The sequence below is a fragment of the Aedes albopictus genome, chromosome 2 (assembly GCF_035046485.1).
Source record: "Aedes albopictus strain Foshan chromosome 2, AalbF5, whole genome shotgun sequence".
Lineage (NCBI taxonomy): Eukaryota > Metazoa > Arthropoda > Insecta > Diptera > Culicidae > Aedes > Aedes albopictus.
Window position 1 is genome coordinate 72,344,740 of NC_085137.1, and position 15,477 is coordinate 72,360,216.

The 15,477-nt window shown below is 43.9% G+C and overlaps 1 protein-coding gene across 1 annotated transcript in view; it reads right to left on the minus strand.

Moving 5' to 3' along the window:
- The window catches only part of LOC109405617 (insulin-like growth factor-binding protein complex acid labile subunit), a 433,323-nt gene that overhangs the window by 128,224 nt on the left and 289,622 nt on the right, over nt 1–15,477 (minus strand). Inside the window, exon 3 of the mRNA XM_062849913.1 lies at nt 3,161–3,740. The gene's annotated coding sequence lies outside the window, so the exon portion shown is untranslated. The remainder of the gene's footprint in view (nt 1–3,160; nt 3,741–15,477) is intronic.

Sequence of the window (15,477 nt, forward strand, 5' to 3'; positions counted from 1 at the left end):
GAATGCTCCTGAGGTAGCCTGAAGCGCCCTTGAGACTCACTGAAACTCCTGGAATCTGTTGAGACCTCTGAGACGCCTTCAAGACCTCTTTAAACGCCCCTGAGGCCTACCGAAATCCTCTAAACCCCCCCCCCCTGAAACACCTGTGAGATCACCTGGTATCCTCTGAAATGACCCTGAAATGCCCTTGCAAACCTCCTTTTGATCTTCCCTAAAAATACCCTCTGGTCGACGTTGCCATAGTTATTGTCATTATTACATTCACCTGAACACCTCTTCCTCTTTTTATGCAGGGCATAAAAATGGTGCATAAGTTTGAAGTGCATAGAATAACTTGGGTTCTTCAGGGGTACCCAGATTATTGCATAATCGGAATCATCTTCCAAAAATTAGTCGAAATCCAAAATTTCATTATTTTTGGTGGCCGGGAACTATTTTTAAAATGCATTTAAAGTTTGTATGGGGAATTTTTTTTTGTTCGGGGTGAACTGCCACTTTATCGATTGAACTATCATTTTATCCACGGAAATTAAATGTTTTGGAAAAGAAAAAAAGAATAGGAACGCAATAAAATCACCTTTGACTCAGAAATGAGCTAAATGAAAATGGCAATATTTAATTCGCTAAACAACCCAATTGCATTTGGGCCACAACAGCCAACAAAAGGTTAAAAAAGATGTCTGGTGAAAATGTATATGGAGTTCAGTGCGATATCCAGGAAAATGATCACAAACATGATCATGAATACAGAAGGAATGTTTTCGGAACTCCCTTTTCTTGATTTACGAAGACTTGTAATACTGTACATCCAATGACCTACACTCAAGGAAGTTTTGGGAGATTGTCAAACACAGATTGAACTCACCACTGGACAGCACATAGTTGTATCAGTCTGTACAAGCATACATTGCATTCAACCATATGTTATCCCGAGCAGAAGAAAATAACAAGAGAATAACATATCATGGTATTTATCTTAAATACTACCATACCTTGTTATGCCATTCATTAGGTGGCAATAAGAGGCAAAATAACAAAAACGAGTACCAAAATTTTGTATAAATAACACCTAGAAAATAACAAGTCTTGTCCTTCCCAAGTAACACACTTGTCACCGAAGAGTCACGGCGGCGCAGGTTTTTGTTGCGCAGAAGTCACTGTGACTTCTAACAAATAAACACTTACTTGCTAGAAGTAAGTCACAATGACTTCTGCTCAACAAAAAACTGAGCCGCCGTGACTCTTCGGTGACAAGTGTGTTACTTGGGTTTCAATAATGAATGCAGACCTAAAATTTAAAGTGCTGTATTTGTTATCCCAAAGTTATTGAATAACAAACTAATAACAATTCTTGTTAATAAATGTTCCATTTGTTCGATGATTTCATAATGTAATAGCAAATTTTGTTCTTCGGTTATTTTCACTGCTAAACCAACAAATACTAGGGTGCCTGTACCAGTTATCGCACTACCTAAGGAAAACTATTTCTACAAAAATAAGAAAAAGACCGACGAATGTCATCGATATGTCAAATGATGCATTAGTTGTCAAGCTTTACAGGAAAAATATAGAAACTGAGCCAAATCCAATTTAAATATTTATTACGGCGTGTGCCAATGATAGGAACCCTGTACCAGTTATGAACACATTTATTAATTTGGGTTCCACTTCGCACTATTTACATGCTTTCCTTATGGGATTAGCCATAACTGGTACACTATGGCGAAATAGGGTGCAAGGAAGCCGAAAAGTTAAGGAAAATGATTTATTTCTATCATAATTTGAGCAAATTGTGAAGTTTGAATGATTGCAACCATCTTTTTGGAACGTGATCTGTTGTTCACGATTTTTTTCTTGTTGATTTTCATCATTAAAGGTTGAAAATCAACTATGGCGAATTTGAGGTACTATAGCCATAACTGGTACACTGAGCCTACATCAATACCAAACTCTGCTCAAATACCTCCAACTGTTATTGTGGCATTTCGTAGAATAACGCAGCAATAACAATTTTAGGTATCAGAGCACATGTTGCTCGTCGCATGGTATTTGTAAGGTATGCCCTTCTGCTGGGGATGTCTCTAGTAAGGATGCGAAATGTCATGAAATTTCATGAAAAAAAATTCATGACATTTTTCAATTTACACCACTTTCGGTTTAAAAAAAAATCGTCCGTTGGAATCACCAATCCATAATGATGATAGGTTATGAAAAATTAATGATGTCGTCGAATAACATTTCTAACTATCGACATATAAAAAAAGGTCAAAAAACAAAATGACATTCTTATGACATTTTCCATCCCTGGTGTCGCATTTGCTACGAAGAGATTCTTTCCGAGTTTACAAAACACTCCTGTCCTGCGTTTCAGAGTAGAATTTCAAATTCCTGTATATTTGCATGTTTTAGTTAGTTTTGTATATGATCAATAATTTTGTAGTTACTCACGTTTAGTATTCTTTTTTATCTTTTATATCTTCGGTACACTCGAGATGCCTAGCTTTAATTACCATTCTGTTAAATAACAATGAAATAATACTTGATAATATTCAGATTAACGTACGAAATCCATGTGTCTATATTAACCATTCCGAATGGAATCACTGATGCTAAAAGTTTATGGTAACTATTATCGAACCCCGCCTTCACACGGGGTATAGTTTAAACATTTTTGTATTTTTTATTGCCTGGGCATTCAAAACTTTTATATTTTTAGCTAATCGTCTTCTTCTTCTTCTGTAAGGCTCAACGTTTGCATTGGAACTTGGTTTGCCTCTCTTCAACTTAGTAATCTTAGAGCACTTCTAAATTTATTAATTGACGAGCTTTCTTTGCCTGCCATTGCATAAATATGCACATTGTGCTTCAAGTACAATGATACACCATGCCCAGGGAGTCGAGAAAATGTTCCCGACCGGAACGGGAATCGAGCCCGCCGTCTCCGGATTGGCGATCCATAGCCTCAACTACTGGGCTAACTGGAGACCCTCAACTTATATAACCCCTTAAGTTGTCAGCCAATTTTTCATAGGATGCTCAGAAATTTCCCGAAACCTCTTAGCTTACATATGAAGTCCATTGGAACTTCGAGATTTTTGATGCAACATTTCAATTTCTGCCCCACCGTACAAAAAGGGTAGCCAATGATGGGTGCACTTACCTACTTCCTGACTGCGCGCGCCCACAGGAGTAATTATTTCGCTCTGTCGCTGGTCATGCAGGTGGAAAACTCGCTGATTGCTACAACACCCCGGCTGCTGTTGGTGCCATCACCGGGAGCAAGATTGTTTTTCCAATGCCGCCGGTGCCTAATGACGCTGACGGTGATGATGATGATGGTGACTAGTAGTGATGACGCTGCTGATGGAGCAGTCGAGAGGAATGGCTACGCCGCCGTTGACGATGCACTTGGTCACTTTGCACAAATCACAATTCCGCTGCTGTTGTTCCACTACTGTTGTTTGTATGCATGACGCTTTTAATTAATGGAGTTATTTCGTATTTAGGGCGGCGGCGGCGGCGTTATGAGAGCCAGCCGTTTGAGGGCCAACCTTTGATTACAGGGTAGTGTGAATCTAAGAGCACAATGGGACTGGTGGGCCTAATTTTGTGAAAACCGATGATTGAGCACTGAAGTCACGCGGAATAAGTAGAATGTGGCGGTTAATGGTCGGTTGTGATTCATTAGCTGCGTGTGGCTTTGTTCACTCAGCGAAATTGAGTGCGGCTTTGAGGAGGACCTGGAAATTGAACAACAAACGGAAATTAATTATCGGGGCTCATGCATTTTAACATATTGTTTATAATAATGGATTCATGGAATATGGACAAAACAGTGTTTGAAATCAGATATTATAGATTTTACCCTGCGTGATAACTCAATTTGATCATAAAATGATGAAGCTGTCCAAATTTCGTCGAATTTGTTATAGACTTAATTAATTTCAGGTGCAAATTTTTATTCGATCAAAAAGAAAATTGAATAAATTAATATGATTTGCACCATTTCATTCTCCGGAAATTTGGTGAACATCAACGGAATGATTGGACAAATGAATGAAGCGAAGCTTCAACATTCAGTACCCATAAAAAAAGGATGTGTACAGTGTAATGTAACTGTTTCGAATGATTCCAACCAGGATGCTCGGAAACAGACTTACTCGGAATGCAGTGGCACGGAATTACTTTTTCCTACTTCATTTCCTCGATGGCGGGCAAAAAACGATAGCGAATTCGTGAAACTTTTCTGTTCGTTCGGCGGGACATTCCGGTATTGATGAGGAACGAAGGTATTTTTTTGACACATTCTACCGTGACGTTACAACGTTTAGAAACCTTTTCGGGGAGATTTTTCACTATAACTCGTAAATTCGACCGTAAATCCTCAAATATTTTTACATATTCGAATTCCTTGTAAAATTTCCAATAAATATGATCTGTTGTTAAATGGGCTAGGACCGACTGTGATGTTAATTTGGGGAATGTTTCTTGGCGTTTAGTCTTATGTCCTCAGTCAAAACAGATTAATTTTCTACTGTCCAACGTTTCGGCAACTGTATTTTGCCTTCATCAATGGGAGAATAGTTGTCTGTTTTATGTCAAAATTGTCTGTCGCGTATCGGGAAAGACAGTGTTGTCTGCGAATCGTGTTTGACCGGCAAGCAAACGCGGAATCCGTTTCCTGCTCGTACGGAAAAGAGATCATCGCGAGTGCTCGAATTAGTCCATTCAGACGTTTGTGATCCTGTTTCTCCGGTTGGCATCGAAGGTGCTAAATACTTCGTAACTTTCGTGGATGATTGGAGCCATTTTTGTATGGTGTTTCTGATAAATGCTAAGAGTGAAGTATTCGAGTGTTTTCGCAACTACCAAGCAGCAGCAACGGCGAAGTTTGGTCATCGGATCAGTCGTTTACGTTGTGACAACGGCGATGAATATAGGAGTCTCCAGTTTGAAGTGTTTTTGAAGCAAAAGAGGATTGTGGCGGAGTGGACAGATCCGCATATGTTACGACAGACAATTTTGACAGAAAACAGACAACTATTCTCCCATTGATGAAGGCAAAATACAGTTGCCGAAACGTCGGACAGTAGAAAATTAATCTGTTTTGACTGAGGACATAAGACTGAACGCCAAGAAACATTCCCCAAATATGATCTGTTGAACAGTTAGTTTTCATTGGAAAAATATGTGTAAAATGGGAATTAGTAGCGTGACGTAACAACGTTGTAACGTCACGCCACTAATTCCCATTTTTAACATACTTTTCCAATGAAAACTAACTGTTTAACAGATCATACTTATTGGAAATTTTACAAGGAATCCGAATATACAATATAGGTTTACGAATATAGGGGTTTACGGTCGAATTTACGAGTTATTGTGAAAAATCTCCCCAAAAAGGCGTCAAATCGTTGTAACGTCACGGTAGAATGTGTCTTTTATATAATGAGAACATCAGATACCCAATAGGTGGTTCCTCGGATAATGTGGGGATCGAGCCACTAAAACTCATTCTCTCTCTTTCTTACCTTAGCGGTACGCGTTCATTGGTGAGCGTTCCACCAGCTACCGCCTTAAATTGTACCCTCTCCCCTGGAAGCTTGGGTCCTGGCTAGTACTGTAAACTACCCGTTGGACTCAAGCTCCAAGATGGGAAGGGGGTCCACTTAACTTGCTGTTGGTCGGCCCACCATTTTCTTTGTAGTTCGAGTATGATTCGGGAGACCATTTAAGTAACGGAATCCCACTTGTCCGCTCCCGTACACATCCTTTCAGCAATGTTGTCGGGAGTGATATCTCTACCGCATATTTCCTGCATACTCGGACTTTGCTCTACGAAACTTGGGCATTTATACTCCGCGGTCTCTTCACAGTCCGCGCATTCTGGACATACAGGGAAGCCTGAATGTCTGAATATGTGCAGATACCACCCAAAGCACCCATGACCTGACAGAAATGGTGTTAAGTGAAAGTTTACCTCGCCATTGGGCCTGCTTGTCCACTTGGGCGCGATCGGCATAGGCCTGTGCGTCCATCTACCCTTGCTGGAGGAATCCCATTTCCTCTGCCACTTCAGCATAGACGATTTGCCTCGCGCCTCTTATGCCGCGTCGCTCGAAGCACTCTTCATCCTCTGCCACCTCTAGCACTATGGGAATCATGCCCGCTAGCACACATACCGCGTCCTTTGAGGCTGTACGGTATGCTTTGACCACATGAGGCAGTGGGTATTTTCGAGTCGTTTCACGTTTAGATTGACCACTAGCGCATTCAACCATGCAGCGGCACCGCACCATACCTAGTATGGAGACCGCTACTGTTGCGAGCAGCTCACACTTACTCGAGTCTATTCCCGAACTATTTGACATTGTCTTTGACAATGCCATTATCGTCATGCTTGTCCTTTTGCAGGCATATTCTATGTGGCTTCCGAATTTCAGCTTATCGTCGATCATGTCCCCCAATTGCTACAGTAAGCGCTTAGAGTCAGACTTGCGACTGTTAACCACCTTACTTACCTTACCGGTCAGGCTAAGGCCGGGGTGGTCTCTGCTGTACATAGTAGCCGCCTCCATTCCACTCGGTCCATGGCTGTTTGTCTCCAGCTCCGCACTCTGCGTAGGGTCCGCAGATCGTCCTCCACTTGGTCGACCCACCTAGCTCGCTGCGCTCCACGTCTTCTTGTACCGGTCGGATGACTCTCGAGAACCATTTTAGTCGGGTTGCTATCAGACATCCTGATGACGTGACCCGTAATGATTTTCGCGGTATGGACGATGGTTGGTTCTCCCAGCAGCTGATGCAGCTCGTGGTTCATTCGCCTTCTCCAAGTCCCGTCTTCCATCTGCACTCCGCCGTAGATGGTACGCAACACCTTCCGTTCGAAAAATCCAAGGGCGCGTTGGTCCTCTGCACGTAGGGTCCATGTTTCGTACCCATAGAGGACGACCGGTCTAATCAACGTTTTGTAGATGGTTAACTTCGTGTTACGGCGAACTTTATTCGATCGTAGAGTTCTGCGGAGTCCAAAGTAGGTTCGATTTCCTGCCACAATGCGCCTCTGAATTTCTCTGCTGGTGTCATTGTCGTCCGTCACCAGTGAGCCCAAGTACACGAATTCTTCAACCGCCTCGATTTCATCACCGTCGATATGAATTCGGGGTGGCGGGCGCGGTGATTCCTCCCTGGAGCCCTTTGCCATCATGTACTTTGTCTTCGACACATTAATGACTAATCCGATTCGCCTGGCTTCACTCTTTAGTTGGATGTACGTTTCCGCCATCGTCTCAAATTTACGAGCAATAATATCAATATCATCGGCGAAACCAAGCAGCTGAACGGACTTCGTGAAAATCGTCCCTCTCGTGTTTATCCCCGCTCTTCTTATTACACCCTCCAAAGCAATGTTGAACAGCAAGCACGAAAGACCATCACCTTGCCGTAACCCTCTGCGAGATTCGAAGGGACTCGAGAGTGTCCCTGATACTCGAACTACGTACATCACTCGATCCATCGTCGCCTTGATCAACCGTATCAGTTTATCCGGGAATCCGTATTCGTGCATAAACTGTCCTTGATCGATTGTATCATACATCGATTTGAAATCGATGAACAAGTGATGTGTGGGCACGTTGTATTCGCGGCATTTCTGTAACACCTAACGGATGGCGAACATCTGGTCCGTTGTAGCGCGTTCACCCATGAATCAAGCCTGATATTGCCCCACGAACTCTCTTGTTATCGGTGATAGACGGCGGCATTAAAGTTGAGAGACCCAGACAACCAGTAATCGTATAAGATGTTGCATAATACGATAAAGTGGAGGCCATATGCGTGGCGCATGTAAAATATACGCATATCGCTTCCACTTTAACGTCTTTTTCAACATCTTATACGATCACTGGTCGACTGGGGAGTATCTCGTAGGCAGCGCTCAGTAGTGTGATCACGCGGTAGTTCCCGCAATCCAACTTGTCGCCCTTTTTGTAGATGGGACACACGATACCTTCCATCCCCTCCTCCGGTAATACTTCCTTCTCCCAAATCTTGGTAATGACCCAGTGTAGTGCTCTCACCAGTGCTTCTCCACTGTTTTAGTAACTCGCATGGTAGTTGATCTGCTCCAGCGGCTTTGTTGTTTTTCAACCGGCCAACCTCCTCTTCAATCTCTTGGAGGTCAGGGGCCGGAAGTCTTTCGTTCTGTGCACATACTCCTAGATCTGTTACCACGCCACCTTCGGTACTTGCAACGTCGCCATTGAGGTGCTCATCGTAATGCTGCCGCCACCTCTCGACCACCTCACGCTCGCTCGTGAGAATATTCCCGTGATTATCTCGGCACATGCCGGCTTGTGGCACCAAGACCCTGCGCGAGCGGTTCAGCTTCTCGTAGAACTTTCGTGTGTCCTTAGCGCAGTGGAGCTTTTCCATCGATCTCGTTCTTCCTGCTGGCGCTTCTTCATCCGGAAGACTGAGTTCTGCCTGTTCCGCGCCTGTTTGTAACGTGCCTCATTCGCTCTCGTACGGTGTTGCAGCATTCTCGCCCATGCTGCATTCTTCTCGTTTTTCAACTGTTCACATTCGCCGTCGTACCAGTCGTTTCTGTGATTCGGAGTCGCGAAGCCTAGTGCTGTAGCCGAGGTACTACCTATGGCGGATCGGATGTCCCTCCAGCCATCTTCAAGTGTAGCTGCGCCAAGCTGCTCTTCCGTTGGTAGGGCCACTGCTAACTGCTGCGCGTAGTCTTGAGCCACTTCTACGTTACGAAGTTGCTCGATGTTGAGCCGCGCCGTTCGACTTCGACGCGTGGTGATAACTGTCGAAAGTTTTGAGCTCATGCATACAGCGACTAAGTAGTGATCCGAAGTTATATTCGCACTGCGGTATGTGTGGACAGAATTTACCGTCGATAAGAACGTGGTCGATTTGGTTTTCTGTTTGGTGGTCAGGTGATCTCCAGGTGGCTTTTTGGATATCTTTGCGGGAGAAGAAGGTGCTTCGGACTACCATACCACGGGAGGCTGCAAAGTTTACGCATCGCTGGCCGTTATCATTCGATACGGCGTGCAGGCTGTTTCGCCCGATTACCGGTCTGTACATTTCCTCCCTTCCTACCTGCGCGTTCATGTCACCGACAACGATTTTCACGTCACGCGGCGAGCAACCATCGTATGTTTGCTCTAACCGCGCGTAGAACGCTTCTTTCTCGTCATCAGGTCTCCCTTCGTGTGGGCAGTGGACGTTGATGATGCTGTAGATGAAGAAACGGCCCTTAACTCTCAACATGCACATCCTTGCGTTCATCGGCTGCCACCCGATCACACGTTGTCGCATCTTGCCCAACACTATAAATCCTGTTCCCAGTTCATTGGTGGTGCCACAGCTTTGGTAGAAGGTAGCCGCTCGATGCCCGCTTTTCCACACTTTCTGTCCAGTCCAACAAAGTTCCTGCAACGCCACGATGTCGAAGTTGCGTTGATGTAGTTCGCCGTAGATTATCCTGTCACATCCTGCGAAACCTAGTGACTTGCAATTCCATGTTCCAAGTTTCCAATCGTAGTCCTTATTTCGTCGCGTGGGTCTTTGCCGATTGTATCGAGTCGTATTTTCTCCTATGTTATTCGCAATGGGGATTTTTACGGGTAGCTTATTGGGCCTACGCCAACAATGCTGTCTCGCCGGAGGGCCATCGTGCCAGTTCTGTTTAACGTCCCAACCAACACTGGGACGACCACGCTTGGATCTAGCTGGGCGTGGTGCAGCGTTTCTTACTCAGCCGCTGGATGCCAGAACAGACGCAGTTTGAGCCGCACCTCCTTGGTGAACAAACGCTCGAATCGTACCTCCTCAATCTAGCTGAAGTCAGAAGGACAACAGTGCCCAGGCTGCACTACCAGGTAAGCACACAACTCTTAGCTGGTGGTCTTTGTCATCGCTTGACCCGTGGAAGCATGAGGTAGGAACTTGTGAGGATCAGAGCTATGTTGGACGCTCTCCTTATCGACTCACCGTTTTGCAGCCCTGAGTATGAGGCCTGCAGTGCGGGATTTGCTTCGAGACGGCGGCTCAGCGATAGCAGCTGACTTTCTTAGGACTTTCTTAGACGATTCAAGACTTTCGGCTTCTTAGCAATGATACAAAAAATCGACCATTCTCGTCAGGTCTCGGAGGTCGATTCCTCGATGCACGGACATCGTGCTTGAGGACTGGCATGACTTAATTTCCCAGAACCTTGCTAGTGAATCTTCCAGGGAAAGTATACTGCAGACGTGAGCGGCGACTGTACGATTTGGAGGTTGGCATAAACCCACTCTGCCGAAGACGACTCAGCCTAGGGTGGTTTTCTCCATTCCGATGGTCATGTCCACGGATGCTGGCTCGTGGAATTTCGGATCAGGAAATACGTTATAGGACGGCTAAACCCAGTTGGAGACAACCATGGAGTTCGACGGAAGATTGCTTGTCGTCTCACCGAAAATGTAGAACTCCAAGTCTACACTGCCGCTATCAATAACGCTTTCATCGCAACCAGCGAGAATAATTGGGGTGAGCAGCGCACCCAGAGAAAGCAGTGGATAACAGATGACACCTGGAGGAAGATAGAGGAGCAAAAGAACGCCAAAGCCGCGAAAGAGCGAGCGAAAACAAGAGGAGCCAAAGACGTAGTCCGTCAGCGCTATTCGGCTCTGGAGAAGGAAATGAAATGCGCATATAGGCGAGAAAAAAGAGCGTTTGCAAAAGAGCCGACGAAGGCAATAAGCCGCAAATTCCGTCGATGTTCGTCTCCTCTACGATGTCTCACGTACGTTTCCTTAGTGGGACTAAGATGAATGCTACGATTCCCGTGAAAGACACATCTGGACAGCTATTGACCGATCAGGCTGACCAGCTGAAACGCTGGTTCGAGCATTTTGGAAACCTTTTTCAAGTGTCGGCCACGCCATCAACACCTTAGCGTGACCCGCCAAAGGTTCGACGCATTACCCGTGTCAACACCGCAGGAGCAAGCAGGATTTCGTATTGGACGATCCTGTGTGGACCATATTGTCACGCTGGTATTCATTGATTATGAAAACATGTGGGAAGTCCTCAGGCGCAAGGGTTTCTATAAGAAAATCATCGGCGTCATTGAAGCACAGTATAAAGTATTTTTAGGCAGAGTAATAAGTAATTACAATTAAAAATACAGGAAAGTGCAGTGAAGTTCTGAAAACCAAAATTGCACTATCAGAATGCTTTCCAAAGTTTTATGCACATTTTTTTTTTGAAAACAGTTCAATCAACGATGCATCGAGCTCCCGTGGAACGAAAGAAACAATTCATTGCTTCATATTCGCGTCATTTTTCATCTGCAGCGTGAAACATTAAGCTTCCCCATCCGTGTATTGCCAATCATCATGCGGCGTTTTCTGCTCTGCCACGGAAAATTGTAAAACCGACGAAATAACAATCATAAAATCAACATCCATAATAACAACGGCAACAGCAGCAACAACAACAATCGCACAACCGGAACAAAGCTGTAAAATGCATTCCGCAAATGAAAAGAGCCGTCCCCGAAAAAGAAAAGTCCCCTGCGCGGCAAGGACCACTCTGCTGGGGCAGGAAAAAAAGCCGAAAATTGAAATAAAGTTTGGTGAATGAAAAACAAAAAATAAATAAACCAAACGCCGACCATAATTGGGGAATTGGCGGAGAAAATAAAATTTCCTCGTTTCCTCCCCCTCAGAATCCACCCAGTTTCCACCCAATCGACAACGTCGCTGTGAGTAGGCACAAGCCCACTTGTCTACAAGCTCTCATTTCGTTTTTTTTTTTGGCCGCGAGCAGCCGTTTCCGTTGGCAGTTGTGGGCTATTTATTTCGGAAATTTGATTTATTTAATTTGATAAACGGTTTCGGAATGGTATTTTAGGTTCGTTTGCACGTGACTGCTCTTGATGACCGCTCGCCTGCGCCCGTGGTGTGAATTATGGCTACTTTTGAAGTGTGAGACTGACGATTTTGCAAGTGGGCGCGCTATTGCACAGCTGACCACGGTAGAGGAGATATTCAATGTCTTTAATATTGCAAGGTGCTTTGGATACAACAAATGCTAGATCTGGGGCAACGTCATCAGCCAGTTCGAAGTCATTTAAGTGCTCCATGGTAATGGGCTGCCAAAGCAATCCACGATCTGGCTCACGGTCAATCGCACCTACCAGGATCTCGTCGAATACGATGAGGAACAGTAGCGGTGATAGTATGCATCCTTGCCTCACTCCAGCAAGAATGGGATCGGACAAAACACCGTTGTGCAGTACTCTGCACGAAAATGCCCTGTACTGTGCTTCAATAAGGCCGATGATTTTCTCTGGGACACCCTTGCACTTGATGGCTTCCCACATGTGTTCGTGATTGATACGGTCGAAAACTTTTTCGTAAGAGACTCTTCGAATTCATTGATTTGCTCCAGGATGATACGGAGCGTGATATGGTCCACACAGGATCGTCCGGCACATAATCCTGCTTACTGCCGCCAAAGAGCTGCGTCAATCTTCTCTTGTATCCGATTGATGATCACTTTGCAGAGGACTTTTAGAACGATACACAGAAACATGATGCCCCGCCAATTATCGCATACAGTCAGGTAACCCTTTTTGGATACCTTCACTAAGACGCCTTGTCGGCCGGAAATGTCGCGATTTCCCATATGATGCAGAATAATTGATGCAGCAGTTGTGCGAATACTACAGGGTCAGCTTTCAGCATCTCAGCTTATATGCGATCAACTCCCGGGGCCCTATTCGATTACATGCTACGGATGGCTGTTTCTATCTGCTGTAATGATGGAGCTTCGTTGTTGACACGGGTAATGCGTCGAACCTTTGGCAGGTCACGCTGAGGTGTTGATAGCGTGGCCGACACTTGAAATAGGTTGTCAAAGTGTTCGAACCAGCGTTTCAGCTGGTCAACTGGGTCGGTCAATAACTGTCTAGAGACGTGCCTTTCACGGGCATCGAAGCATTCATCTTACTCCCACTAAGGTGACGTGAAACATCGTAGAGGAGGCGGATGTCACCGGTGTTTGCCTTTCTCAGCTAGTCCGCCCACGCTCTTTTGTCCCGTCATCATAAGCGTTTCACTTCCTTCTCGAGAGCTGAATAGCGCTGACGGGCTATGGCTTTGGCTCCTCGTCTTTTTGCTCGCTCTTTCGCGGCTTTGCCAATCCTCCATACTTCTATCTTCCTCCAGGTGTCATCTGGGAACCATAGCTTTTTCTATGTAGGTAGTAGCATTGGGCTAATCTGGCTGAGACATCGATTTTTGTGAATCGATTTGAATCTTTAAATCGATGTTTTCACATCGATTCGATATTATAAAATATTACAAAACTATAAAATGATTCGTTTGCTGTATGTAGTTGAAGTTCATGGTATGTTTTATGTATCCTTATAAATTTAATATCGAACTTTGAGATTGCACATCAAACGTTTTGCGACTCTGATTCGAGACGTTGAGACAGTACATTCTGAAATGAAAAATGATATTAATATTTTTGAATCGAAAGAAAAATCTTAACTTTCCCCAGAGCTCTGAGAAATAATCCCATATAGTACTGGGATAAATTCACGCAGACTGCTGAGAGCAATTCCCCCAGAATCTTTAAAGTGACTCCTTCAGAATTCACTGATGGAGTTTCCCAGAATTATGAGAGAGATTTTTTTAAAATGCTGAAAACACACCAGAATCCTGTGTAACATGATCTAGAAAATATAGCAACACTCTTTCGGTATCCTGGTAGAAATTCTCTCTGAAACCTATTAAGGATTTTCCTCGAATCCTGAGAGAGATTACGGATTGTCTCAGAGTTCTGAGAGGAATTCTCCCAGAATGCTGTGATAGATTGTCTCAGAATCTTAAGAGAAGCTTTCCCTTGGTATTCTCCCAAAATGTTCCGGAATCCTAAGATGAATTCTCCCAGAATCCTGAAAGGAATTCCAAGAGCGGTTCCTCCACATTCTTTAGTTGAATTCATCTAGAAACTAAGAAAGATTCTCATAAAAAAAAAAATCGGAATTCTAAGATGAATTCCCCAAGAAACTTAGAAGAAATTACCATGAATCCAGAACACTAAGAAAGATTACTCTAAAATCTTGTGAAAGGTTTCCTCGAAATATTGGGCGGGATTGCCAAAGAAACCTGAGATATACTCTCACTGAATTCTGGGAGATAGTATTCCCCCAGAATCCTGACAAGAATTCCTCCAGAATCCTTTTAAGTATTCTCCTAGAATACCCCAAAAATCCTGAGTGGAATCCATTAGAATGCTGCGAATAATTCTGCCAGAATCCCTAGAGATATTCCCTAGAGTGCTACGAGTGATTCCTAGAATCTTGAGGGGATCATAAGAGGGCTTCTTCCAGCTTTTTGAGAAAAATATATTTCGAAACCCAAGAGGGATTATTCCCAAAATATGATAAGGATTATCCCTAGAAGGGATTACGAAAACTTCTAGAATGATCTCTCCCAGCATCCTGAGAAGGATTTTCATTAATTCTGAGAGGTATTCCCACATAAAACAAAAATTACCGCAGATTCCTGAAAGACATTCCCCTAGAATCTTTGAAAGGACTCCCCTAAGCTTCTGATAGGTATTGAGCTCTGAGAGTCATTCCTCTAGAATACTTTGAACTATTACACCATTACACTACATTACATTACATTACATAACATTACATAAAACTATCACACATCCTGAAAGGGATTTCTCGGATTTCTCAAGAGAATTCTGCGCAGAATCTCGTGAGAGATTCCCTAGAATCTTGACGGGGATTATACTAGAAAGCCAAATTTTCAGATAATCAGGGGAAGAGTAACCACAGAACACATAGTGATATTCCCCCCATAATCTTACGAGGACCTTACGCAGAATCCTGAGAAGGATTCTAGTGATCCTATGTGAAATTCTCCCAGAATCCTGAGAAATAATCTCCCAGAATTCTGAGAGGAATTCCACCACAATTCAGAGAATGCTGAGTATGATTCACCAAGAAGTCTGAGAGGAGTCCCAGGTGAACAAAAGCTGAGCTCAAGAGGTACAATCCTTTATCCAGCTCCTAAACATCTAATTTTGGTGATTGTATCAAGCTTTATTTGATTCGAGGTTCAAATTACAACAACAGTGAGAATTCACATAATTCTGCGAAGTTTTGGCCCAAAAATTGCTCGACGACTGTTCGTGAAAATTTTCAAGGATATTTTGTTAAAATTATTTTTATTGCGTGACCTACCAATTCTATAGTTTCAGGGTACGAAAAACGGATCACGCCGAAAAACAAACGCTTTGTCCTAAGCGGTGCATGTCGGTAACAAAGACGCTCCGCAACAAACGCATGTCAAGCGATGAGAGCAATAAAACAAATATCGCTTGCCGTGCGTGTGCCGATATTTCGGCTTTTCTGTTGAAATTTTCGACTCACATCATCGAGTTCAT